This window comes from Protopterus annectens, chromosome 5.part0 (assembly GCF_019279795.1).
Source record: "Protopterus annectens isolate FY-2018-M chromosome 5.part0, PAN1.0, whole genome shotgun sequence".
NCBI classification, from domain to species: Eukaryota; Metazoa; Chordata; order Ceratodontiformes; family Protopteridae; genus Protopterus; species Protopterus annectens.
Genome location: NC_056735.1, coordinates 1,063,141,785 through 1,063,168,245, shown reverse-complemented (window position 1 = coordinate 1,063,168,245; position 26,461 = coordinate 1,063,141,785).

Here is a 26,461-nt window from a genome sequence, read left to right as displayed (position 1 = left end):
CTTAAATCAACTTCAGTGTGTTCCAAAACATTAAAAGTAATTTTTTTGTATAAGCTACCTTGTACGGAATGTCTAAATAAAGCATTTTTATCATCCTTAGTCTTAATAGCATAATAATGTTCTTTAATGCGTTTGCTTAAATTCCTAGTTGTCATCCCTACATAGAATGCAGTGCAACCTGAACATAAAGCAATGTATACCAGGTTGGTGGAATTACAGTTAAATCTCCCAGGTACACTAATTGTATGGTTTAAATGAGGTAAATTGATGAAAGGTCCTTAATAGATGTATCTACAAACATTACAACAAAAACATTTAGACATACCCCTAGGCTTATCAGTTACAGGCATAGATACCAGGGTCTCATTTTTCTCTAACAAACTCTTAATGGTATTAGATTTTTTATAAACAAAAGTAGGGTTGTCACCTAAAATAGTATGTAGTTCACTGTTACCAGAAATAATCTTCCAGTTATTAGTGACTACTGATTTGATTTTATTACTATCTACCGTCATATTAATAATACATTTGGGTGTTGTCAGAAATGAAGTGGAAGCAAACTGGCCAGTGATGCTCTTGACACAAAGCCCCTTTTTTATAACAGGGGGAAACTCTAACTCTCTTCTATCTATGATGTTTTTACTAACTTTTTGAAGTAAAGACAGTGGATACCTTCTACACAAAAATAACTCACTGATAAAATTAACTTCATCAAGAAATAAATTATAATCTGTGGTCATACGAGATGCTCTAATAAACTGACCCTTGGGAACATTTCTTTTCATATACAATGGATGACTGCTACTGAAGTGTAGGTAATTATTAACGTAAGTAACTTTCCTAAAAATTCTACTAGAAAAGAACTTATTTATGGAATTCTATTCCAGACTCACATCCAAGTAGTTTACTTTATTACCGTAGCCACTTAAAGTAAATTTCAAAAAATCACAACTTGCATTCATTTGTGCCAAAAAAGAAGAATGTTTATCAGACGGGCATTTAATGATGAAAAACAAATAATCAATGTACCTACAATAGAATAAAATGTCAGAGGCAAGACCAATAGTGGATAAAATTTATTTTTCCCACCATGCCATCACCAAACCAGCAAAAGCTGGGGCTACGGTAGCCCACATTGCTACTCCACAAAGCTGTTTATAACTTTTCTTATTAAAAATGAAAAAAAATTGTTGTCCAATAATAGTTCCAACAAAGAACAGTATGTTTTGACTGTAGATTCAGACCAAGTAGTGTATTTAATAAGAAAATGAGACATACACTCTATCCTTTCTACTTGTGGAATACATGTGTATAAAGAAACAACATCAGCAATCAGTATATAAAAAAAAACTCTGACAGAATCACATGACAACTGATTCATACATAAATTGGGCAAAGCATAATAATAAAGATATATAATCTATGTTAAATGCTTCTAAATGTTGTCAAGTTTAACATTATTCAAATAACTGGATACATTTTAATGTGCATTTCATTCTAATATTGTCATTGTACATGTGGACAGCTTGCATTTGAGGGCCGCTGCCAGCTCAACTCACTGTATTCATGCAATATGCTCCTGTTATCTCCCTTTAAATCAAAATCCAGTACTGTCACGTATAGACTATCATTTAAAATTGTAGTATTAAATGAAATAAACTGTGTGTTGCTTTTGTCTTTTGCTCTTACTAGCATATAAGCGATCATATACTTCTTGCAAAACTATGTGAATTTTGCTTCAAATTCTGATACAGACTTAAAAAGTTGTTGTATGAGAAAGTTGAATGTACTTCCTCCACTAACAATTCAGTTACCTTACTAAACTTTGCTTTACTTCCTTTATTTGTAAATATTGTATATATAATTCTTTCACAAAATACATGGAACATTAATAAATGCCTGAATGTTTTTATATATGCATTTTCTACAACATTTTTGCTATATCTGTTATTATTTTTATCTGTTAGTCTACACTTTGTATAAAGTAACTTTTATTGCTACAAGTCATTGTTTTCTTATTTATTGAACAGGGCTGAAATGATCCAGTTGAACTAGTGCTCTCACCCGAAATATATTTAATAAATAAATAAATGAATAATAAATTAGAAACTTCATAAAATTATCTAACCACCTAAAGGTCATTTCTATCTTAAACTGGGAAGTAGGCATAAATGCGCAGAAAAAGGATTCAGTTGTTGTAGAATATAGAGTCTGGCTTACAAAGTTACTACAATGCGCAAGCTGCCTCCTTTCTAGTGGAAAAGAATAAGAAAGTTAAGAGTAAAACACATCTTCAATGCAAAGGTAAACATTAAACTGTAAATGCCACTGATGATAGGATCAGTTCTCATACATTTTCAAATATAGATGACAAAATTCCTTATTTTATACCATGATGAATGAGTCTGAAGTCAGAGACGATCACAGCGACCAAATATTTTTGAGCAGGTCACTTTTCAGGACAGTTATCTTGGGTCAGGCATTAAAAGAAAATTCAAAATGTACTTTTATAATAAACTTAGTACTTAGTAAACATGACTTGTGAAATGACCTATTAGGCTAGCTATATTACCAATGAGTCTTTAAAGGAATGTAAATTGAGTTAACCAGAATATACTGACATAGACTGCCAAGGGAATTGGTTTAGGTATGAAGCAGAAGATGAAGACGATAGGATATTATATTCTACCCCAATGCTGCTCAAACCTGTTAGAAAAAAAAGATTTACAGATAATGAGTAGCACCGTCAGATAGGGTTCTACCTCATTTTATGTCTTAAGACATCCTAAATAATTTCCTGAGAAATGTATGAGACTGATTCTTGTCCTTACCAGCTAATAGGGTAATATGCTGATCACCTAATTTATTGGAAGAATCTTAATTAAATGCAATATGACCTAGTTATAAATAACATAATGGCTGTGACAAAACTGAATAGAGATGGATGGGTGTCATTAAAAAGGTTACCCAAATCAAACAAAACAGCCCATTGCAGGATATTAAAGGGGTATCAGATACATTAGAAAACAAATATAAGCAAGCAAAATGAGGCAAAAGTAGTAATATGTTTTAGCTGAACCACTGTTTGTCTAATCGATAACACACTTTACTTAATTCAAGCAATAATTCAAATCTCGGTGCAACTGAAAGACACTCGAAATCCTCCTTGATTAAGATGATGATGCAAACTCAATAGTAGATTGATTAGCAGCAGAATAAATAGCAGCAGCTAGAGGTAGTTAGGCAAACAAATCCAGCACGGTAAGCTATGCTCTTCTCCTTGCCAAATCAACAATTATATGATGTAAAAACAACACCATAAGAGAATATTTTTTGTCATGGTAGATTCTTCTGGATTTATTTTGTCTGATATTTTAGGCTGCAATGACATGTAATTTGTGATGTTATCTGTCTACACTGGTCATTTATAACCTTTATCTTGAGTAGCCACATCCTGATATAAAACATATGTCAATACAGAACAACATAGTCCTATTATTTCCTTGATTTCCTGTGAAGGTAGATTCTCAGTGGCAGAAATAGGATGAATCAAACATTGTCACACTGTTTGAAATACCTGATGATGTAAGTATATGATGATATTAGTACTTTATAAAAATGTCAGTTTTCATCACATTTCTCATCTATGTTGACATGATGCAATTTCCCTCACTTCAACATTTAGAACAAGATTTACAAATTCTCCTTAATGAGTCCAGATATGTAATGGTTTAAATAAGCAGTAGTTTATACTGTGTAAGGAATGCATATTGAATACAACTCAGACATATTTTACATTCTAATTGTCTAACAAACCAGTCACATTATCGGCAGTTTACACTAAACTGTAATGACCAAGATGTCAGTATGAGGACTGCGTGAATATCTTTCTTTCTTTCTTTCTTTCGGGTTACCATATGGCATTAACAATCAGTATGGAATAAGAGCGAGTGTTAGTAATTTTGTCAGACTAAAGGTGGTATTCATGGTCACCAGCACAAATGCATTTGGGAATTCAGTGGCGAGGACAGACAGCTACAGATGAGCCGAAATTCATAGTGGCCAATTTATGACAGTTCATGGTGTCCCTGAATCTAGGTATTCCAATGAGCAAATAATGAGATGGTAATGAGAAGTGGCATAAACGTTCTTATGCTAATTAAGGCTACTTTATGCCATTTGCAATTCATAGTAAGTTTTTCCCACACTTGTCACAGAAACAGTACAAAAAGTGAAGACTCGCCAAATGTATTAGAGTTGCACCTGGCAAAATGTTATCTCTTGCAGTGTGCCTAGCTATTCCTAGGTCAGAGTTGCTTGTTTTGGCTGGACCAGAACTATTTCCACCCAGCAGTGACTACCAAGAAGGCAGACATATAGGCAAAGGATTATTCATTTTAACTTTGATAATCTAGAAATCTTTGATGAGCTTACAGTGAGCAGGAACATTATAAGGGTATTAGTGGGCATGTTTAATCCTCATAGGGGCACTGGAGGAATGTTTGGCCTTCCTATTTCTTTGGACACTGAATTATGTATATACCTCACTATACCTGCTACAGAAACTTTCTAGAAACAGTCTTGGGACACCTTGGGGATCTCACAAGCTTCTGCTTCAAGAATATTGAAGGAATTTCTGTATGTAGTCTTGGCTCATGTGGATTAGTGCATCTATTTTTTAGTGTCACCTCAGGACCAAGCTCGGACTGTGGGTGCATTTTATGGGATTGCAGATTTCCCTGAGGTATGGGGCAATAGATTGTATCCATGTTGCAATTAGGGTCTCTCCTGGTCCACAAGGTGAGCAGTACCACAATAAGAAGGGTTTCCATTCCATCAATTACCAGATAGTGTGCGATGTGTGGGTGTGCATTACCAAAGTATTAGCCAAGCATCCAGGCAGTGCACATGTTTCCTGCATCATGCACACTAGCTCACTCTACCACCTCTTCTTGCATGGCAGGATGCCCATGGTCATCTTGATGGTAAGTTGAAAATGTTTTTCTTTAAGTAAGTGGTTATTTATGTAAAGAATTTTTTGTTGTAAAGGGATGCTGGATATCCACTGGACCAATGGCTTATGACACTGATGAGAAATCCATCTAGAGCTGCAGAGGAGTAATATAACACATCTCTGTCCCAAACCTGCACTGTTATTTAGAGAGCCATTTTGGGTATCTGGATAAGTGTGGGGGTGCCCTTCAGTATGATACAGCTACTGCATGTAAGATTTGCACGGCATCATCATGAACCAGTCTGGTGGTGATGTGACCCATGCTGTTTCTGCAGCTCCTGTTTCTAGTCCCACTATAACCAATGATGACCAGCTGGGAGAAGTACTAAGGAATTCCAGATTGCAGGCTCATGCATGGCATGTGGCTGCGCAGTTAAAAATGTGACGTTTAGTCCAAAACTATGAACCAGTTCATTCAGATTAATGTTCTTTTTTTTTTTCCTAAAAAAATAAAATAAATAAAAACACTTATACCATAATTTATGCATGCAATGGTATTTGTGGGCTATGCTGTTTGGTGTATGGTCTACTGTCACTGTTCATCTGACATAATCTCTAAACTTAAAATGTATTTTTTATTACTAGCTGTTTGCCTGAGTATTCACTGAGTCTTGTGCAGTGATGCTGAAAGGCAGCAAATAAACAAATAAATAAGTCAACAGTTGCACATGCTGCATTTAATAACTGTTTTGCTTAATCATATATTTATTATGCAATAGAAAGTGGTACTATCAGCAGTGAAAAATGCAATTTCTTAGTAAAGAATTATGTTGCACTGCATATCGGATGTGCTTCTTACTGTCAGTAAAAATATTTATGAGCTCAGGTTCTTTCTTCATTTCTGCAGTGATGAGGTTTTACTGGCAGCAGCTAAGTGTATATGGCAAGATAATTATTTCAGTGTATCATTTCTGTATGATGTAGTGGACCTGAAAATGTTGGCTCATACTTATTCTGATTTCTTATATAATTGGAAGCATCTTCTTCCTCTTCTTTTGGCTGCTCCCGTTAGACGTCGCCACAGCAAATCAACTGTTTCCATTTCTTCTTGTCCTCTGCATCTTGCTCTGTCACACCAACCACCTGCATGTCCTCTCTCACCACATCCATAAACCTTATCTTAGGCCTCCCTCTTTTCCTGTTACCTGGCATCTTCATCCTTAGCATCTTTTTCCCAATATACTCTGCATCCTTCCTCAGCACATGTCCAAACCAACGTAATCTTGCCTCTCTGGCTTTGTCTCCAAACCTTCCAACCTGGGCTGACCCTCTAATATACTTATTCCTAATCCTGTCCATCCTCATCACACCCAGTGCAAATCTTAACATCTTTAACTCTGCCATGTCAAGCTCTGACTCCTGCCTTTTTGTCAATGCCACCATCTCCAACCCATATAACATAGCTGGTCTCACTACCCTCTTGTAGACCTTCCCTTTCACTCTTATTGGTACTCGTCTATCACAAATCACTCCTGACACTCTTCTCCACCCACTCCATCCTGCCTGTACTCTCCTCTTCACCTCTCTTCCACACTCACCATTACTCTGAACTGTTGATCCCAAGTACTTAAACTCATCCACCTTCGCCACCTCTACTCCCTGCATCCTCACCATTCCTCTATCCTCCCTCTCATTCACACACATATATTCTGTCTTAGTCCTGCTGACCTTCATTCCTCTTCTCTCTAGAGCATATCTCCACCTCTCCAGGGTCTCTTCCACCTGTTCCCTACTCTCACTACAGATAACAATGTCATCTGCAAACATAGTCCATGGGGACTCCTGTCTGAGCTCGTCTGCCAACCTGTCCATCACCATTGCAAATAAGAAAGGGCTCAGAGCTGATCCTTGATGTAATCCCACCTCCACCTTAAATGCATCTGTCACTCCCACCACAGAACTCACCACTGTCACACTACCCTTGTACATATCCTATACCACTCTTACATACTTCTCTGACACTCCCGACTTCCTCATACAATACCACAACTCCTCTATAGGCACCCTGTCATATGCTTTCTCTAAATCCACAAAGACACAATGCAATTCCTTCTGACCTTCTCTGTACTTCTCCATCAACACTCTCAGAGCAAACATCGCATCTGTAGTGCTCTTTCCTGGCATGAAACCATACTGCTGATCACTAATCATCATCTCCCTTCTTAACCTAGCTTCCACTAATCTTTCCCATAACTTCATGCTGTGACTGATCAGTTTAATCCCTCTGTAGTTACTACAGTTCTGCACATCACCCTTATTCATAAAAATCGGTACCAAAACACTTTTTCTCCATTCCTCAGGCATCCTCTCACTTTCCAAGATTTCATTAAACAATCTAGTTAAAAACTCCACTGCCATTTCACCTAAACACCTCCATGCTTCCACAGGTATGTCATCTGGACCAACAGCCTTTCCGTTCTTCATCCTCTTCATAGCTATCCTTACTTCCTCCTTGCTAATCCACTACACTTCATGATTCACTATCCGCACGTCATCCAACCTTCTCTCCCTCTCATTCTCTTCATTCATCAACCCCTCAAAGTACTCTTTCCATCTGCTCAACACACTATCCTCGCTTGTGAGTAGATTTCCCTCATTATCCTTTATCACCCTTACCTGCTGCACATCTTTACTAGCTTGGTCCCTCTGTCTAGCCAATCGGTACAGGTCCTTTTCTACCTCCTTAGTGTCCAACCTTTTATACAACTCCTCATACGTCTTATCCTTAGCCTTCGTCACCTCTCTCTTTGCCATGCACCTCATCTCCTTATACTCTTGTCTACTTTCTTCATCTCTTTGACAATCCCACTTCTTCGTCGCCAACCTTTTTCTTTGTATACTCTCCTGTACTTCTTCATTCCATCACCAGGTCTCCTTGTCCTCCTTCGTCTTCCAGATGTCACACCAAGCACCTTTCTAGCCATCTCTCTTACTAGCTCTGCTGTAGTTACCCAGCTATTCGGTAACTCTTCACTGCCACCCAATGCCTGTCTTAACTCTTCCCTGAACATCACCTCACAATTACCCTTTTTCAATTCCCACCATTTGATCCTTGGTGCTGCCCTCACACTCATCCTCCTCTTCTTGATCACCAATGTCATCCTACAAACCACCATCCTATGCTGCCTAACTACACTTTCCCCTGCCACCACTTTACAATCTCCGATCTCCTTCAGACTGGCCCTTCTACATAAGATATAATCCACCTGTGTGCATCTTCCTTGGAAGCATATGTAACAGTAATACCAGTATCATTGTTTTTGGCCAAATTATGTTATATACTGATTTGCATAGACTTCTCTCCTCCCCACAACATAATTGCATTTAAACATAAATGTGTAAGACTGCAGTTTCCGAAAATGATGAAAGTAATAGCTAGAAAAGGAATAACTTGGTATATATGGTCAGCCCAAAACTCACAACCCACCAAACTAAACCTTATTTTCATTACATAGATGTACTTATCAATAAATGCTAATTCACAGAAGCTGCAGATCTAATGAGTCATACACATCTCCTATCGACAGGCCTGGTGAAGGTGCAAATGTTCTGGGTGATGGTCTACCATGAGAACTACAAGGATGAGTTAGTGTGATGGTGTGATCTAGAGGAGGGAGGCGGTCCTCTGGTCAGTGACCTGACAGTGCTTCATGAACATGACCTTGACCTGGAACATGAGGTTCTTCTAGGTGTAGATGACTGTTGATGTGACCTGTGTAAAATGTGTAGTGATTGCTCACTATGAGTCCTAGCATTCCTGTTTTGAAAACTAGTGTTAGCATCATGTGACTTTGACCCATGTGTCCAGACAGTCCCCTGTCTCATTCCCCTGGTAAAACTGAATCCAGCTTGACGCTGGTATGTTCAAACTGATGTACATACAGAGGCTACAACTAATGCCTGGTGTGCCACCATGCTATGCTTCAGTGAAACCATTGCATTATTCCTTCTCTCTGTCAATTCAACGTTCTGTCTGAAGTTTTCATGCATACCCTGTAGAATTAATTTTACTTGTCCCTCTGTTGTACTGGTTTGAGCAATAATTATGACATGGAACATTTCCTGTTGGGTCGCCAATGGTTTATGTGTTTCCTGAGGTAGTTCAAAATAATTTTTGTGCCTAGCACCCCTTGTGGTGGTGAACTGCGGACAATGTTGCCTCAGACTGCCTGCCTTCATCCTCAAACTGTTCTATGTGTGGAGATACTGGTGTTGATGTGCAGGTTTGTTCCTGGTCTACAAGCATGAGTAACATGACAGACTGTGTTTGACTTTATGATGCAGTCTGCCACTTTTTGTAGCATTACTAACATGTTGTGAAGTAAAAGTGGATGTCATTACACCTGGACACTGCCTGCCACTTCTTTCAGGGTGCCTCAGAAATAAAACTTCATTATCATCATCATCATCATCATCTTCATCTTCATCTTCATTATCATCAGCAGCCAGCAGCATCCATTCTACTGATGACTTGAACCATATTTTTGGTTCAGTTGAACTGCTTGTTTCTGATGCTGAGTCTGTAAAAGAAGTCATTACAACACATTAATAGTCGTGCAACAGCATATGGTATAGCATGCTTATAAAAGGAGTGGGAACACTTACCATGAAGTATTCTTTCATTTTCATTAGCTGCTAATGTACAAAGATGACCTAATAATAACAAAGTGTGATATGTTTAATTACAGCACTGTTTGTCACCATTTAATGTTAAACATCTAAAAGGTGTACACTTTAAACCAACATTCAGGAGTTGATGAATGCAAATGCTGCTGCAGACTTTGGCTTGATGGAATAGTGTCCATATCACCTCTAATTTTTACAATCACCCCATCTTCTGTATCAGTTATCTTCATGTGGACAGAAGGAATTCATCATCAGGTGTTAACTTAATAAGATTCAGAGCCCCCCTTCTGTAGTGGTCCTGGAAACTGCATTCTGCCTCGTCTTGCTTCTAGCAAGACCTACCATATCATTTGACATTTTCTTGCACTGTGCCATACATCTGTTTATGCCTCCAACTGCATTGATTTCAACAATTACTTAGATCCAAGCTTTTCTCCTCTTGTCTTATTTGGGCCCACCTTTACCAAACAGCAGTTTGCCATATGTTCTAAGTATCGCCATGAGTACATGATTTTCCTCATGGCTAAAAGTTATCTTGTCTATGCCTGGAACCCTTATGCTCCATCTGTACCATAAAGGAATAAATAAAAAGTAAAATGGCTATGGTCAGATATGAGGCCACACTCCTGGTTGGTCTGATAAAGAGACATCAATTATGCACTACCTTCGGCATGGCTCATACTTGGAGAAAACCCAGGCATACACATGTACCAGTATGTGGAAGAGAAACAATTTGTAATTCATATATAGCTGTGTATGTATACGTATATCTATACATTATACACACATACATATATATATATATATATATATATATATATATATATATATATATATATATATATATATATATATATATATATATCTACTGGAAGAGGTAGTGGATAGGAGAATTATGCCAGTTGATGCCAATCTTCATCGTATAGAAGACACGTTTACCCAGTTGGTGCTGACCACTGCACCAGCATAGGGACCTACCTCCTCAACACTGGGGATCTGACCATAGACTTGTTTGAGGTTCTGTGGACTGGGTACACAGTTGGGACATTCTCAACCCTTCTTCCCTTTCTGTTTCTCCGTCACCCTTTCCCCTATTTCCCACCTACACTACCCTCTTATAAAAAAAAAAAAAAAAAAAAATGATAAATGGAGGGGGTCTGTCCTCTTACAAATATATAGCACCCATCCTATCCCACCTCCTCCATCTCAAACCCTCTTGATGTTTCCCTTGTATGTTCACCTCTTTGTTTTGTCTACCTTTTTTTCAGTCTGTCCTGTGACACCCTTTCTATTCTTTAATGAAACCATCAGGGTATCCACAAAAAGATTCACTTATTTGAATCAGCTCTAACTTCTTTACTTTAAAAAAAAAGACAGTTTTAGCTGCTGCGCAGTATGCAGCTTTGTTATTATGCTTTTAGTGTGACTGGACTCAGTCACACTTGCCCGTGACATGCCCAGGTACACACCATTTACAATTCCTTAAAATACTTTGCATGTATGAAAAGACGAACTTTGTACAACTAACACATTTACAAAAATGAGTGTCATTAAAGAAATTGCTTCACTTTTCCATATTCAATGTAATTACATTATACTGACCTTAGTTGCATATCCGCACCTCCCCTGTCTGCAAATGTGCACTATGCACTTGTGCAGGACTATAAATTCTGTCCTAACTGAAACAGCTATTCTGCTACTCATGGACAAACAGAAGTGCCATTTTGATATCTTTCTAGAGACAGTATTTCCTAGTATGAACGGGGTACAGCAAAGCAGTTGTTTGTGCATCATGATTATAAATCACTTTGAATACAATTGTGTGAAACAATGATGAATGGAAGTTATAATAATGTATTGGTTACAACATAACTATTGCTCAGTTAGATATTTTTGGTATTTCATTTAGAAAGCTTGAGCTGCAACTACAGTACATGTTTACAAAGCAGTGTTTGTAGTATAACTTAGGTGTTTAACCTCTGAAATCACTGTTTGCAGTTCAGTAAGCTGCTCACTTTATATCTGCACTATCAGCCACACAGCAGTAAGTATGACACATCATGTCCTTTTGTTTAAATGTTTAGCTGCAGCTATTGTTCAACAAGGACTGCTAACATGTTTCTTTACAACTTGTTAGATATTTATGATGCAGTGTTCAGTTTCCTGGCATTGGTATAATGCAGTTTATCATGCACCCACCACATCTATCTTTAACAAAAGTACGCTGGCATGTTTGCCTTAACAGGATATAAGCGAGACAATGGAGGCTTAATAATGTTGATTACAATCTGTGCTACTTACTGAAGAAAGCTGCTATTTTTTTATTTTTATAGAATCTGTAAAAATGCTTGTTAATATCTAACTCTGAAAGCTGCAGTAGTAATTTACACACAGCATTGGTGCTTGGTCTTTTGGCTTTGCTTGTCTAACAAGTAACTCTAGGTAATTGGAAGTCAAGCAAGTTTTACTATTGCTTTTCAACAAATACCTTTAGGGAAACAAAAGATCAAAATAGAATACATTTCACTAATTAAAAAGCTACTGAGACTTGTGTAATTTTCTATGGACTCTACAATGACCTCTGAAACCAAACACATACACAAACATATACACATAGCAAAAGTGTGCGTTTTACAATGGACTCTGCCCAGAACTAGTTTCAGTGCCTTCTGCCCAATGGCTGTCAGGAGAGGCTCTAGTGTCTTATTGAACCCTTAAGGATAAAGTGGGCTAATAGTAGATATTTGAATGGATGGCGGAAAGAATATAGGACAATAAGACTGAGATGTCTTATGATTCTTATTCAGTTGTAGAATGACACATACAATGGTTCATTCCATAAGAGTGGCAATACCTCAACCTATGTGGAAACATTCAGAAGCTGCATTAACAAGAAAGGAGTCATATCCTTTCAAGGATTTGCAGAATTTTGGAGGGGTTAGCCTTTATATCCAGGACTTTAATTAAGACTGTAATAAAAGTAACACTAGATCTAGTTTAAATACCATGGCATTTGTCAAAGTAGTAAAATGTTTATATCAGATTTTGTAAAGGGACAGGGATAAAGAGTCTCATAACCCAAGGGACATGTGAAGGCAATAATTAAAATGCCAATAACCAAAGTGTTTGTGTAGGATAGCTTTAACCCAAGAGGAGTGATAACTGTATGTGTTAGAAAGGAACTTATTTTGGGCATTAACAGTAAGAAGAGACATCAGACCTTTGACAGTTTAAGGTGGATAATGCAAACACTTAGGGGGCACATGCTGTGGGGGGGGGGGCTATAAACATTTTCACTGATTGTATCTTACTATCCATATCAATAACAAAGAGCTACCATTTTGTCAATATTTGTATTATCTATAGTTTAATCACTTCCCAGGTATCCTTAGCTGCTAAAACTAAATATCCTGCTTTAACCAATGTACCAAAATACTTCATGTTATCATTTCCCTATAGGTATGGGTATTGTTGAACTTAGTCATGTGTGGATACATAATTTACTGCTATAGCTTTGTTTTATCTTCATTTATTTCACATCCTGAGACTTCAAACTGTATCAAAATGTTCCACAACAATGAAATGTCCTTTTAATTGATGTAACAAGTACAAAATAATATCATATGTGAATAAAGCTAACTTTATGGATTACCATACCTGTTATATCTTTGAACTTGTATGTCCTTTGTTTTCCTTTCCAAGGGTGTAAGTATAAAGCAAATAACAAAGGGGAAGATGACACCCCAACCTAGTTTCCACTGTGTAAACACAGTTTCTTAGAAAAAGAATCTTCATACCTTAATTTTTGTCTCTGACCTTTCACATATCCTACAATCAATGCTAATATTATTTCAAGTAACATTTACTTATTTATTTATTTATTTCCAGTTTGATTACTGGGGAAGTCCACTGGGCCGAAATGACCCATTTTCAGTGGAGGCCCGGGGAGAAAAGCTCCAAGTTGCATAAAAACATTGCAATACAATTGGTACATAGGTATAACAGATACATTATATAAAAAGTTACAATTAACATATTTGGAATCATGGTATTTACAGAGTTTAGGGTTTTACACTTTCAATTAAGGAGCAGTGTAATATGTGGAGTTAGACAACCATTTAAGTATGAACATGCATAGAAGGAGAGAAGACAGAATAAAGACATAGCTAATAAATACATAAATTTATAAATAAATAAATAAATAATTTTTTTTTTTTTTTGTGCTTAAATTAAATAAATGCATACATTTTGGCATTGGCCTCCTCATAATCTTATAACACACCCTATCAAATGCCTTCTCTGTATCAAGACCCAGCAACACTTATAGCATTTTCTTATAGTTTGCTTCTGTCTTGGTCCTTCTATTAATGTCTGCATCCCCTTATAGAAGCCACGCTGATTATATATATATATATATATATATATATATATATATATATATATATATATATATATATATGTGTGTGTGTGTGTGTGTGTGTGTGTGTGTGTGTGTGTGTGTGTGTGTGTCAACTATGGCAACACCTCTTCAATTTTGTAAAGTGGTATAGACATGAAAATGTTATAATCATAGTTTAAAATTGACAATGGTCTGTATGAAGCTTTATCCCCTGAATAATCAATAGCTCTATTCCTAAACGGCCATAGTAGTGTGGTTTATATTTGGTTTTCCTAGAGCACTGGTCATTAGCAGTTACATGATTATCTTTATTTAGAAATAATATTACACCTGAAATCACATTAGATAAAGATGAGATTAACTACTGATTACTATTCTGTCATCATTTTCACAGAAACTGCATCATTTTGTAAGAGTAAGCATATAGTTTGAGAAGTTGTATTAGGCAGTGTGTTAACTGAGAGTTTTATTAATGTTTTTACAGGGGCTTTACTATTAATCCAGAAGTGTGAGAACATTGTATAAGATAGCTGTCACATTTTTTCTTATTATTGATACTCACTTTTTGTTCTAGCTTTCCTAATCTTGATTAGCTTCCTTAGTACTACTTTTCAAGTATGACATGTTTGATATGGCTTTAATTTGGTTTTCCTAGATTCTGCATATGAAACTAACATGTAGGCTATTTAGTGAAATGCAAAACTTTTAATAAGAGTTATGACAAATTGGTGATATAACAGTGCTGATCTTGTTTATAACATCCTGATGTATGTCTTTGTTTACTATTAAGTGTTTAAGAAAACATTTTTTCTGACTCTAATTGCCATATCGTACTGCTTAGTGACTGCATTACTATTTACTTATATCATTTGCAGTCACATTTTCCCTTTTAGTTTACTAATGTAACTAAAAATACCTTAGTATTGCTTTAATCTACATAATTCAGAAGAGTACGTAAGTGAAGGCAGGATAGTTGGCAAATAGACATGGTTTCTATAATTTGGTCTCACATTTTTGACAATAGTAAATGCATGTAGTACTTTTTTCTGTTGTATATACCTACTTTTGTGATTCCCTTTTTTGCTGAATGCACATCTTACTGCTATGCATTCTTGAATGTATAAGGTAATAAAATCAGAAAACTGATATTGCACTGAACAGATTTTTACTGAGAACAGTATCCCAGTTTATTTTCATAACTATAGTTAAGCCCTCTTCTTATATGGAAGGAATTATGATTTATAAGTAGGCTAGCTATGTACAACATTTTTCATTCATCTGAGTTGAAAATTAGCCTTTTTGTCATCACTAGCAGACTTGTTACTAGAAGTATTAGCATGCATTAACAGATAATTGCTCAAATCAATATTAGAGGCCACAAAAGATAAACACATGCAGATAATCCATTGGTTGCTGTTGCATACAAATTAGTAGCAGTTATTAAATGCTATAATTTCAAGAGAAGTCTTTGATATGCTGAAATTGCATTTTATCTGTTTTTACTCTGATGGACATATGCCATTGAAAATGACAAATAAAAGTTTAACTAGAAACAAACAAATACACTGATAACTAAATATGGGAGCAGCCAATGAGCCCAATAGCATACTGTCTGAGAGACCACATGGATAAAAGAAAACAAAATTCTTTATGTTCCCATAAAAAACGGCACAGTTCTTGAGAGGGTTAATCAATCCACAGACATATTTTAAGAGATTGTTAGGTATTCACTGTCATGCCAGTAGCCATTTTGAAATCATTAACCAGGAGGATCAGATTAATGAAGGTTACTAGCATGGTCTCAACTCTGATATCCAGAGGAAAACATCCTGTAAGACTGAGTTGGTGTCTGGCTCTTAGTAATTTGCTGCAGTGGCTTGTTATTGCAACTCACCTGATGCAGACATAACTGGTCCACATCTGCTGATTAAAGGTGGACAACTGACTGAGCATGTAGTAATGTCTTTAACTTCAACAAATGTGACAGGACAGACAGAAAATTGATTTCAAGCAGTGTCCTGGAGAAGGATGCGATACTGCTGTAAATTACTTTGTCCTTTTATCTATAAGCTGACAACGAAGTAAAATACTTTCCTAGCTTTCACTGTTAAGGATTTTCAAAAAAGAAATAGTGTCACTGGAAATGCTCACACTTAATAACTTTGTTTTAAGCAAAATAGGGTTTATACATATAAATTACAAGGAAAGCTATAAATTACATAAAACTTGTACAAACACAATATTTTAATGTATTATTTCCTATCATAGATGAAATTGTGATTAACTTAATGTAGTTTGCATAATGTAAGCTAATTTTCACCTAGACTGTCCAAATTAAAAAAAAAAATGCAAGAAGAATTAGATCACCCGCAACCTCACCTTAGACAGGTGTAGGCAGGTAAAGCAGCTTACAGTGACATTAGCAGAGTACTTAAATTAATATTAATTGATAAGAAACAATAATCACACTGGGTAATTTAAAACTCTACAAGCTATAAAGGAAAATAAGACTGCACATGTCTAAGAGATCTGTTACAGAAAGAAATCAAGGATTCCAGAATATGTGCTACTATTTATTAACAGAAAGAGTATGCGCACATCAAATCATTCTTAGAAGCTGTTAACTTCTCCTTTTAAATGAAGACTGCCATCAACTTCTTACAAAATAACTACATTGGCAGATTTACAATAAGTTATTACAAATATAAAATCCAGGAAGAAAACATGCTACAAAGGTTTTATAACAGTGCTGTAAAACACTGAGCAACAAAAGTTGTAGCTAACTTACTGAAAATGCATAACTCATTTTATATTCAATAAGCCATTATTACCTTTGCTCCTCAAATCATGCTAATGTCCCCAAAAATTCATTTCTTCTAGCCAGTAGCACTCCTTAATACTATAATCTCCAACTATCATTCACAAACTAAATAGTTTTAAATAAAAGGCAGATTTAATTTATCTAAATAAGTATAAATGTATTATTAACTGATAAGTACCGTCCAGCTGCGAGGTCCCATTTGATTGGACTTATACGAAGGTAGCTCTAAATGCAGTATAGTAGTAGCATGGAGTTTAAAGCATTACTGTACTCATAATGTCCAGCAGGAAGAAGAGAGATGATAAACTGATAGAAGGCATTACACATCTGAAAAGCAAGACTCAGTTCTACATAGACATGGTCAAATCTCAGAAGCTGGATGGTAGAAATCAATACAAAACAACTAAGTGCTTATAGCAGAAATGGCTCTGAACAACTCAGTTTAAATCATAGCTTAGCTATTGCAAAAGCTTTTGTCATACTTTTTGATTAATGTTCAGAATACTCCTGGATATTTTGTAGTTATTTCTTACTAATTATGAAGATATGCAATATTCCATATTAACATCTTTTTTATGTTATTTTTTGCATACAGTTATTGGGTGCTTTGAAAAAGTGTCACTTTTATGTTTTCGGTATTTAGAAATTGCAAGGCTGACCATTTGAAGACAGAGTGCTAGAGCAGTTAGTATTGCGGCCTTACAGTACTTGGGATCATGAGTTTGTTTTCCTGGGTTTGATGTCTTCTCTACAGCTTTGCATCTCCTTAGGTTTGTTTGGAATTTTGACTAGCACTCTGGTTTACCCCACATCCTGATAACACACAGTAGGTGAATTGGTGATCTTCCAAGTGGTGTTCTAAATAGTTTTGCTCTGTGTGTGCCATGGATGATTGTGTCTGTGCATCCTGTGATAGACTGGCATTCTATCTAGATGTAGTTTCCATACCTTGCACTCACTAAGTGCCAGGTTAGCACCCAGCTCCCCAGGATCCTGGACTAGATAAAGAAAAAATATTGTGGAATGAAAGAAAAGAAGAAAAGCATGAATGAATGAATCATTTGAGTGGCATAATACAGCAGGACACGTCATGCTAGAAAAATGGTAGCATATAGCAAACAGTTTGAAGCTGGGGTTTTGAAGGATGCACCTGGCTGGTTCTTTTGTAGAGTAAAATTAGTACAGCGGTCATGTCTCTGTACTTGAAATATGTGTACTGCTATCTCTGTCTTTCTATTTTGGCATTGGAATACAATAGAACATTATTCAAGGATCGCATTGTTCATCCTGTACAAGTGCACACTGTTTTTGTTTTCAAACTTTCAATGACAAATGTGTGATGTAACACTGGCATGATCACATGATTACACTGCTACTATGTATTTTCTTTTTACAACACCCATTATTACTTGCAAGTATGAAAGCAGTCACAGTCATAACTTGTATTGTAACCACCCACTGTTTTAAATACGACCATACGTTAAGCTGCTATTGTCAAGGAACCTCAGCTCTTAATGGGTAGGTTTATACTGAACTTTTATATTTAAATGTCCATTTTAAAACCTTGTGAAGCCTTGTCAGTATATAAATGCACTGTATGAAGATATTGGTTAATGGGGATAGTTCCACTGAGTATGCAACATGATGCCTAACCATCTATAATTCTGTTTATGTGCTGCAATTATGCAAGTAACATAATTCTAATCCTGTATGATTAGAAGGCTATACCACAAAGAAAATGTACTATTGTATGTTGGCATGGGCTACCTGTTGCTATGCTGTACAGATAGGATACTGACACATCCTATAACTTCCTATAATTTATATGTAATCTTTGAAAGGAGTGCAGAAAACTGTATTCAAAAGTTCCACTGCTAAAGCTGTCCCAGACAGACTAAGCTGACAGGTTTCACACCACAGTTTTACCACTACAGTGATCACTTTGTCTATGGAGAACATAGCTTAATCTGAAGGCAAAAGTCATTTTACTCTGCTTAAGGTACAGCAGTTGAGGAATATGCTGGAAGAGATTATTAAACTTATAAAGCATAATTAATAATTGTCTCAAATCTGCCCAAAAGGGGGAAATTAGAGGTTGTCTTGACTGCTTGTCTTTGTATTTGGGAGGGGGATAAACATTTACTCAGTATTTTTTCAAATGATGCCCATATTCAGTATCATAAAGATTATAAAGGGAATTTCTAATTAAAACTAAATTCAGACTGTCACACATTATGAAAAGGTATCACTTTTATTAGAATCTTAGCTGTGTAGTTTCTTGAATTTATATTTGACTAAATAGTGGTTGGACAGTGAAAGCTGATTTAAAGCGAATTAAAGCATTATTTACTACAGATTCTGTAATGTTGTCATATATCAGGTCATTGTCTAAAGTGAAGAATTGCTGAGTCGTGTATATTGAACTAGAAAATGTCGAGGACTAAGAGTCTCAGAGATGTAGATACGTTTTTAAGAATGCATTCAGAGAAACTTTTGAGAAATAATGTAAAACTACCTCAGTTTCTTCTAGACACCTATCCATGCTCCAATAACAAAAAATGTCAGCTGCAGATTACCAAAGTAAATTAATTAACTACAGTTGTTTACTTTTGAAGAGCGTTATTAAGCATGTATTTGTCTGCAACATACTGAATTTCTGCAGAAAAAGTTTTGTAAAAATGTTGCCAAACATTGCAAATATCTTTCAGTGGGTGAATGCATACTATCTCTTCTTAATTTCTTCTGGAAAGGAATTTAGGAAAAATCTTGACATAATGTCATCATTGAGAGTAGTCTTTGTGTTAAACATGTTACAATATATGTACAGTGCCATCTGCTGACCCTTTAAAAATGTTGCAGACTTATGATACATAGCTTTCTGTTTTGAAATAATGTTGGCACTACGCTTTAGAAAAAGACTTGGGTGTTAAATGTACATCTCAAGTGTTTCACTTCTTTATGCTTTATTGAAGCCTACGTTGCACCTACAGGAGTGCCAATTTTAAATGCATGTTATGTCTGCTGATACTTCTACAGATAAAGTAGTTTCCTAACTGTAGTACTACTCAAATGTAGCAGATCAAGCAATGACATTCATAAACATGGGTGTAGCTTGAAAATGTGAGAAAACATGCAAGCATGCTACAAATGAGAAGTATGGCTCTGGAAGTTTATAGAAAAGAAGGCATGACTGAATATATATAGCTCATCCATAGGATGGCATTTAGAAGCAAACTGTAAATGGAAGCTTGATGTACAAAAACTGTGTAAATGGCCGACTGTGCAAAAACATGCAACTACCTGAAAGACTATAACATGTACAAGTGCATGCAAACAATGGAAAAAACATGCAAGAAAGCCAGACGTGAACAAAAAATATAAAATAAAAAAATGTTTCTCACACAAAGTAACTGTAGTCAGTACAGAGAATGGGTAACTGCAGTGCATTTTAAATCCTGTAATGTGAGCACTGGATCAGTGTTGTACCTTAGGTCATCCAGGCTAAGTTAATATTTCCCCCTAAAGGCCATTCATTATTTCATTAATATTCTCTCATTTCCTGAATCCTTGTGCTGGGCAGGGTTATTCTATCACATAACTCTGTATATAAAATACTTAGATTCCTCATGGAGATGGGCTTTTAAGATTGTTCAAATTAGGAGTGAGTATCTAGATTTTTTAAAGAGAGTCTGGAAGTGACTCTCAAAACTTTGGTGCCACAACAGAAATGCTGTGGTCACTGCACTACAGCTCAATATGGAGTTAGGATAGCTGAATCTTTAATTTCATGGACTCTGAGGTGCATGATAAATCTGTATACACACACACACACACACACACATACACACACACACACACACACACACACACACACACACACACACACACACATATATATATATATATATATATATATATATATATATATATATATATATGTATGTATATTTATTTATTTATTTATTATAAATAAATAAATACATGTATATACATGGATCTACTTTACAAGCTCGAAGTTTCAAAACTTTGAATGGCAAATATACCAACTCTAAGATCACACTTGTTGTTGTATCTTTCGGCTTTTTCCCAGTTAGGGGTTGCCACAGCGGAACTCCGGTCTGCTAATGATTGGCAGTAGATTTTTACGTACCGGGTTGCCAGCTCTGACGCACAACCTTCAACGAAGGTATGCCCATTCACGCATGTCTCCACACAGAAGACGCTTTAGCTGTGAATCGAACAGGACAACATCTTACTGTGAGGCTCTTATGATAAAAGCATGCTGATCTTTTAGTGGACCAGTTTGAATATGAACAGGTTTAGTTTCTTGTTAGTGTAAAGTAACTCTGGACATGCTTACACCTCCAATCATTTGTTTAGAAAGTGGAAGGTGTTAGCATTTGTTGAAGTAATAATATATCAAGTAGTTCCTGTATCAACAAGTAATGGGATAGATGTATTTTGCACTGCAACATTGACAAAAGGACCATCTTGATTAATTGGTACCAAGGGAAATGACTGTGATTCCTGCTCATGGCTGTCCTAATGAGTTTGCTGACACACTGGTGGCTGCCAAGCAGAGTTTCATATAGGAAGTTCCTTTTGGATTCCTGCAGCATTTAAATTTGGTGATGAGGAAAACAGTAAATTTGTCATTATGCACTGTATGTCGATCACCATTCAAAACGTTCAAAGTTTCAAAACTTTGGTTTTAAATTTTGAAACTTCAAGCTTGTGAAGGTAATCCATACACACACATACTGTATATACGTCTATATGTATATATATATATGTAAAAGGAGTTACAGGAAGTGCCAGCATCCTGTATTTTAAATGGACTGAAAAAATACCCTCTCCAATTGTCACATTACCATCTTGAAAAGGAAGTTGGAGAGTTTCCATGACCAAAATCACAAGTTTTATATTTGAAATGTGGTTTGTTCTACACAGAGCAAAAAATTTAAATTTTTTTCTTGCCAAATATCTGAATGATTTACTTTTTCAATAGGCTGGTTATTGCTGACTTTGATATCACAACCTAAAGAAATGAAGTCCAGCTTTTGTTTAGTCCTGAAATTCATAGATTTTGGTTTTAGATAAATTTCAGAGTACTGTAATAATTTGTAGTTATATATATATACAGTTTGTAGGTTCAGTACTGTAATAATTTGTAGTTAGATAGATACAATCTGTAGGTTCTATTTTCATTGTTTTTTGGTTGTGACATGGCAGTGACGGTATCTTTAAATTACCATAGCATCTACATATAGGATAAGGGGAAGGTGTTCAAATTCTGATGGTTACTTGTTTATTAATGCAGAGAGTATAAACAGGGTAAATGCTTATCTTTAAGGATACAAAGTGACATAATGCCCTGGAGACTCCAGTTACAACCCTCATTTTTTATTAAAAACATAGTAAATGTTAAGTGCTTTTATCCCTTAAACAATGAGGACATCACCAGAAAACAGAAGTAAAACTGAAAAAAAAAAAAAAAAAAAGTAAAGATCGCAATATATATCATGGTCATTACAGACCAATCACAAACAATGATCAGCAGCCCATATAAATCCATAATATATCCATTAAAGTGCAAAACTTCCACAATAAAAAACACACAAAATACAATAACTTTCACAACCTGGGAACAATAAAAACCATATTAATAAAACATATTAAAATGCATAATATACTTTAAAACTATACACTCCACCCTGTCAAAAAAAATGCCTCTAAACAATCTATAATGTACATTGTCCCTAGATTGCTTAATAACACCAGACTGCAATTTCAATATGTTGGCCAGATATACCTTATCATTGAGCTGTAGGTATTTGGTGCCATCCAACTGCAATTGTCAACATAATTCTCATTTTTTTCTATAATAAACCACACTGGCCACCTCTGGGATCATATGGTAGCCTTTTCAATACAGAAAATAAAAACGTATGTGCTGGGTGCATAACAGTGTGTTTCACTGGGGCATCCTATTTCCTTTGATAATAGTTCTGGGCCTTGTACCATGGGTCCAGTTGGTGTAATCTTGGGGATGTTTGCCACTGTACTTGTTCCTTATCTCCTCCGATTTCTATAAAGGGAAATAATCTAAAGGGATAGCTTGTTCATTCTCCAAAGATGCCGAATTTGAGGAATCAGTATTACTGTCCTCCCTAGAATAATTAGACCTAATAGTTTTCAAACCATAAAATCCTTGTTTACTGTGATTCCAAATGAATATGGAGTAGAGAAAATTAGAGAGATAATGTTGGGAGATGGACATCTTCCTCCCAGACATATAAAAACAATGTGTGACTCCTTGACCTAGTTTTGCAGAATAATATATTTGTATTTAACAAATAGCTATACCAACATATTTCTGGTATAGCTATGGGGACAGCAATTGCTAATACATACTCAAATTTAACTTTAAGTAAATGGGAAGGAATAAATGTGTTTGGCCCGAAAAATAAGGATGCACATAAAGTATTATTCTACAAACGTTTTGTGGATGATATTTTTCTGGCATGGCATGGCACAACTGATGAATTATTAAGTTTTCATTCTTATTTGAGCAATGTGAATTATTTTTTGAAATTTGAAATAAATTATTCAGTGACTAGTATTAATTTTGTGGATGTCACCCTGTCAAAAAAAGAAACTGGAATAGACACTAATATTTATAAGAAGGACACACAAGCTAATAAATGCCCGAATAAGAAAAGTATGCATGCTAAGCATGTATTTAAGGGTATACCCAAAGGACAATATTTATGTGTCAGTAGGTTGAACACTCAAGATGCCATCTGTTTTGAAAAGATGCAAAATATGAAAAATGAATTTTTGGAGAGAGGATATAATATAGATGAAAGGGAAATAGTTAAAAATGAAGTTTTATCTATGATACAAGGGAGAGCAAAGCCCTATTTTTCTGAGCAGGATAGTGTTACATCTACACAACCAAGATCTGATAACAATCTAAGATATCTAATGACTTATAGTAGAACAATTAGAAGTATAGAACAAGCCATCAGAAACAATTAGTATATTTTGAAGGCCCTATCAGGTTATGGGAAATGGATTCCAGATAAGCCATATTTTACATATAGAAATTGCAATAGTTTAAAGAAATGTCTCTGCTATAAGGACTTTGACTTAAATAGAACAGAACATGTACAATATAATAAGAAAGGGACTTATCCTTGCTATAATTGTGTATATTGTGTTAATATAATTTCAGTCACTGAGTTCATACATCCCCCTAGTGGTAAAAAAGTTGATATATACTGTACAGCCACATGTAATACATATAATGTGGTGTACTTAGTGTTATGCCAGCAATGCCTATGTTTTTATGTTGGCAAGTCAACCAGGAGGTTGAGAGATAGGATAACCAAACATAAATCAGAGATTAGAAGGAAGGTGGTAACAAATTCTTTAGCCCAACATATACAAGAGACGGATTCATCACATTATTTTTCTTTTTACGTAATAGACATTTTGACCACTAACATTAGGCATGGGGACTTGGTAAATAGGTTAGATAACAGAGAATATGAATGGATTACTCATTTACAAGCTGACAAACACCCTGGTATAAATAAGCAAATTACCATTAAACCCATTTTAAAGAAGAAACAACAACAAATAAAGTGATTGATTGATGTATATATTTGCATGTTATGCATATATAATATATATACTTTTTTTATATAGCATATTATGTATTAGAACTTTTTTATATGGCATATTATGTATTAGAACTTACTTATATGGATGAGAAATATTACTGCTGCTCAGCTTTTTGTATGCATTTATACTACATTTAGTGTAAGTTATATAACATAGCTATTCTTTTTGGATAAAGTAAGTTATTGTTGTTCTTAATGGTTTGATTAAGTTTTATTTGTGATAGGTAGGCTGTGTCATGTGATGTTTAATTTTTAGGTATAAAGGATATGTTATCTGTATAGGAATTTCTATTAACACTGAAGAAGGACTTATGTCTGAAAGCTTTGTTTTTTATTAAAGGTACATTGGTGCAACGCTGTGGAACCTTCTTTTGTTTTAGGACTTTTATACTTTTGTTGTTGGTTCTACTTTATCACTGGTTCACTTTGTGACTGTGTTTTCAAACCAGAACCACCAGAAATTGGAAATAAGTAGACTTTCCTAAGCTGATAGATTTGTCTCTACTGAGTTTTCTTTCATTCTTCTCCCTTATTTCATCACACATTTTAGCAACTTGCTTGAAAATATTAGTATATTTAACTGCATTTTGATGAAAGAATAAATCTTGAGTAATAGATGAATCAGTAGTAGTAATTCCAAGTACTAACCTTCCAATTCCAAAGTTTTATGTTTAAGAAAAGTCCAACAAATCAATAACATGGTGATCAAATAGCATCAACAGCTCCTTATGGAAATCAGAACCAGTCACAAGGCTTGCAGTATATTTCCAAGCTCTAACTCCCTTCAGGATCCTCCTGACTTTTATACATTCATGAAGATATTACTTTTCCAATTGTATCTTCGAATACTTGAGAAGTTTTTATCACACTCATTTAACTGGACTGCTAAACTGTCACTGGAAGTACAAGGTTATTGATTAAACACGTTTTTCTTCTAAAACCAGGCCTCTGTATTAGCAGCACCATTATCATCATTACCACCTTCTGAATCATGATTATCCCTTAAGGATGAGCTGGAGATGATTGGCATTGGTGGCGGTGTTTGCTGGCATGGTGGAATCCCATCCTCGTTCAATACCACTGTAGATGGTAATAAACAACCAGCATTCTGTAACCGTTCCTCACCAACCAACCCATGGTCGATCACTGAAAAAGTGGCTAGTTGTTGAGACAAGTGCTGTAATATAACATTTTAATTGGTCAGTATTGTAGGTAAATCACCTCCTGAAGAATGTTGTAAAGCTGGCAAGTATCTCCTAGATCCATATTTTAGGAAATACCTGTAGTGCATACAAAAGGATTGGAGAGAGAGAGAGAGAGATGGACCAGTTTTGATTCTGATTATCCCATTAGGGAAGTAGTCCTAAGACCAAAGCAAGACTTTGCAGCTAAGTCCACATGATGTAAAGTCATCTTGAAGTGAGAGGTGGAACACAAGATTGAATGCTTTAGTGAAATATATTAATAAATATCCTGTTCTTCTTCTTCTTTTCTTTTGGCTGTTCCCATTAGGGATTGCCACAGCAAATCGTCTTTTTCCATTTCTTCCTGTCCTCTGCATCCTTCTGTGTCACAACAATCACCTGTATGTCCTCTCTCACCACATCCATAAACCTTATCTTGGGCCTTCCTCTTTTCCTCTTATCTGGCAGCTCCATCTTTAGCATCCTTTTCCCAATATCCCCAGCATCCCTTCTCAGCACATGTCCAAACCAACATAATCTCATCTCTCTGGCTTTGCCTCCAAACTGTCCAACCTGAGCTGACCCTCTAATATACTGATTCCGAATTCTGTCCATCCTCGTCACACCCATTGCAAATGTTAACATCTTTAACTCTGCCAGGTCCAGCTCTGACAACTGCTATTTTGTCAATGCCACTGTCTCCAACCCATATAACATAGCTGGTCTCAC